The sequence below is a fragment of the Giraffa tippelskirchi genome, chromosome 9 (genome assembly GCF_054371585.1).
Source record: "Giraffa tippelskirchi isolate mGirTip1 chromosome 9, T2T-mGirTip1v1.2.pri, whole genome shotgun sequence".
Lineage (NCBI taxonomy): Eukaryota > Metazoa > Chordata > Mammalia > Artiodactyla > Giraffidae > Giraffa > Giraffa tippelskirchi.
Window position 1 is genome coordinate 58,468,372 of NC_137283.1, and position 4,245 is coordinate 58,472,616.

Sequence of the window (4,245 nt, forward strand, 5' to 3'; positions counted from 1 at the left end):
CCTTTCCTTGGTCCTCACCTGCTCAAGCCATCCTTGCAGGCTTCTGTTGCACGTGGCGAGCATGGGGTCCAGATGTGCAGGAGGGCTCCACTCTCTTGCTATGGGCTTTACAGAGAGGTCCCCTATCCTGGAGTCTGGGGCCAGACTCCTGGGGTTGAGGTTTTCTTTGCCCTCCCTCTTTAAAGTTTTTTGACTTTGTCACCAATTTTTAGAAATTGGGAAATTTCACTTAAACCCAGATTTTGAGTTACTTGAAGTCAAGAGATTAGGTGATACTTGTTGATACAAGCCTCCTTGAAGGTCACCCTGTTGTGTGGATCTGCACAAACATTCCCTGTTTCTCAGGGGAAACAAATGTGTGTTCAGTTTGAAGACCAGGACCTCCTGTCATCCTTTCCACCCAGCACCCTGAGTCCTTCAGGACGGCCAGGGCTCGGCCAGCCTCAGGGCAGGGTCTCAGGAGGCTTGTGGCCACGTTCGAGGGCTCCAGACCCTCCCTGGGCTCCCACCGAGCCCACCAGTGAGCATGCCCCCCCCGCTTGACTCTGCTGCCAGCAGGGAGAAAGGACAGCCGACACCACCACCGGGCCCAGGAGGGCGGCGGAGCAGCAGACCACAGACTCGGTAGCTGTGGAGGTGCCCAATAAAGTGTGCCACCCTCACCGGCTCTGCAGTGACTGAGTCCCCAGCCGCTGCGGCCACTGACCTTCAGCACACCTGCAGCATTCAGAGCGAAGGTCAGGATGCGTCTCTCCGTGCTCGGGGAGAACTGGTGCAGCAGGCCCTCGGTAGTCAGGTTATTTCCAGAGAAGTTTATGAACCCGGGTTCGGCCTCTTACCGCAGTTAGGAAAGCACTAAAAACCACTAGCTTAGATTCCACTCCCCACAACCTGCATCCACCTTCTGCCAGCCTTCTGTAAGAAAGCAGGGGAGCGTCATTCACTCAGAAATGTGTTCATTGAAACGATTAAGATAGGAACCAGCTAGCCCTGGTGGGGGTGGGCCTGGCTGCCTTGAGAGCTGCAGAAGCCTCAGGGCCCTCCCTGGTGGCCTCTGCTCCCTGGCACCTAGGACTGCCCGGGGACAGACTTTCCCTGCCAGCCAGCCCAGGCCAGGGCAGGAGGGCTCCATGCTGTTGCCCTGGGCTTTCCAGAGGGGACCCCTATCCTGGGTCTGGGGCCAGGCTTGACTTGGGGTTGCATTTTATTTGCCCCCCCCACCTTTGAAATTTGACTTTGTCACCAATTTTTAATAATTGGGAAATACCACTTTTAAAAAAAATCCAGATCCTGAGTTACTTCAAAGTCGAGCTTAGGTGACAGCGTGCGCTTACCACCCCTGCAGCAGTCATCACCTGGAGACCCCTGGGGCCTGGGCTTGTTTTATCCAACTTGCCATAGTCCCCACCAGCCTCTGGGACTTCCCAGGGCATGCGAGTGGTAAAGAAGCTGCCTGCCAGTGCAGGAGACAGAAGAGACATGGGTTCGATCCTTGGGTTGGGAAGATCCCCTGGAGGAGGAAATATCAACCCACTCCAGTATTCTTGCCTGGAGAATTCCATGGACAGAGGTGCCTGGCAGCTACAGTCCATGGGGTTGCAAAGAGTCGGACACGACTTAGCTCACACACACACCACCAGTCTCTATGGTCCAGCAGGGGCAAGGCCAAGTGTGTTTGTTGTTTATTCCTGGACAGGAGCTGCCTATTTCTTACTGGTGGGCAGGCCACTTCATGACCGGAAGGGTGAACTTTCAGTTTTCCACCCAGACCTCCAGGGAGGGGAGAGGGGCTGCCAGTATTCCACTTGGGACAATATCCTCAGTGTTCATCCACGTTGTCCTATGTGTCAGCATTTCCTTCTTTTTAAATATTGAATAATCTGTTGAATCCATAATCACATTTTCTTGAGTTGGCGAAAAAGTCCCCCTATGCTGGACATTTCATATGAATGGAATCACACAATAGCGGTTTCTGGGGTCTGGCTTCTTTCCCTTGGTATGTTTTCAGCGTTCATCTGTGTTGTAGCGTATATCAGTACTTCATCCCTTTTTACGGCTACATAACATTCCTTTGTATGGATAGGCCATATCTTGTTTACCCCTTTGTTCATGAACACTTACCTGTTAACATTTTTAAAAATTGTAGCAGTATGCTACTGTGAACATTTGCATACAAGTTTTTGTGTGGATGGGTTTTCATTTGTCTTGGATATATGCCTGGGAGTGGACTTGCAGGGTTATAAGGAAATTCTTACCAGGTGATGCTAGTGATAAAGAACCTGCCTGCCAAAGCGGGAGAAGTAAGAGACATGGGATTGAGTCCACGGTCGGGAAAATCCCCTGGAGGAGAGCATGGCAACCACTCTAGTATTCTTGCCTGCCTGGAGAATTTCATGGGCAGAGGAGCCTGACGGGCTGCGGTCCATAGGGTTGCAAAGAGTCGCTACTTAACTACTTAAGTGAGTTAGCACGCAAGGAAATTCTGTCTTTAACTTTTTGAGGAACTGCCAACCTTTTTTACACAGTGACATTCTCACCAGAAATATATGAGGGTTCCAATTTTTCCACACCCTCACCAACACTTAGTTTGTGTTTAAGAAATTGTAACTATCCTAGTAGGTGCAAAGTGGTATCTCATTGTGGTTGAGTTGCATTTCCCTGATGACTAATGAAATTGAGCTTCTTTTCATGGGCGTATTGGCCAGTTCTTACTTGGAAAAATGTTTATTAAGATCCTGTGTGTATTTTTAAGTTGGGTTGTCTTTGTGATTGACTTATGAGTTTTAAAAAATATGTTCTGAATAGTAGATCCCCACCAGATACACAATTTGCAAATTTCCTCCCATATTATGGGTTATCTTTTCACTTTTTTGTTCCTGTTCTTTGACTCAAATTTTTTAATTTTCATGAAGCCCAGTTTGCTTCTTTGTGCTTTCGGTTTCACATCTGAGAAGCCATTCCCTCATCCAAGTTCACAGAGATCTATAGTTATGCTTTCTTCTAGCCATTTTATAGTTACAGCTCTTTGGTTAGACCTGGGATCCACTTTGAGTTCCTTTTTGTGTCTGGTACCAGGCAGAGGCCCAAACCCTCTCTGCTGTGTGTGACTATTCAGTGATCCCAGCATTATTTATTGAAAAGACTGTTGCCTTTATTGAATGGTCTTGGAGCAATTTATTTTTGGCACAAACATATATATATGTAGGTTCAGTTCAGTTCAGTCGCTCAGTCGTGTCCGACTCTTTGAGACCCCATGGACTGCAGCACGCCAGGCTTCCCTGTCCTTCACCAACTCCCAGAGCTTACTCAAACTCATGTCCATCAAGTCAATGATGCCATCCAACCATCTCATCCTCTGCTGTCTCCTTCTCTTCCCGCCTTCAATCTTTCCCAGCATCAGGGTTTTTTCCAATGACTCAGCTCTTCGCATCAGGTGGCCGGCCAAAGGATCGGAGTTTCAGCTTCAGCATCAGTCCTTCCAATGAATATTCAGGACTGATTTCCTTTAGGATGGACTGGTTGGATCTTCTTGCAGTCCAAGGGACTCTCAAGAGTCTTCTCCAACACTACAGTTTAAAAGCATATGTAGGTGTGTTTCCTATTCTTTTCAATATTGTTGATGTACTTTTTTGGGAGGTGCTGCACCTTGGGGTTTGGGGGGATCTAAGTTCCCTGACCAGCTGTGGAAACAGAGTCCTAATCGCGGGAACTCCCGAAGTCCCTTATTCTTAAGGTGCTTTTAATAATAAAGTGGTCACCAACGCATCACACGTTGGCGGAGTCTCCAGTGCTGGCCTCGGGGCTCAGCTGTGGAGGGCTCCCCAGGGTGTCCGTCCTCACGGGCTGTACAGGAAAAGGGACGAAGAACACCACGGCGCCGTGGACACAGACCCTGCGTGGACCCCGCAGGATCCGGGGACGGCGGGACGTCCGGCGAGGGGAGCGAGGGCCGGTGGAGCCGCTCGGGGAAGGGTGGCGGCGGCCGCGGGGTCATCACCCTAGACGCGCGGGTGGGACTACAAGCCAGGCAGCAGGCCCGCCCTCAGCGAGTGGCCGCCGGACGGCTCCGCCCCCTCAAGCAGGCGCCGTCCCGTGTGACGTCACGCCCTCTCGGGCCCTGGGCACCGCCCACCTCCCGCGCATGCGCGCTGGGGCGCTCCGCCGCGCGCTTGGGCGCTGACCAGCCTGCGTCGCGCACGGCGTCGCGCACGGCGTCGCGCTCGGCGGGCGTGCGTGCGGGGTGGT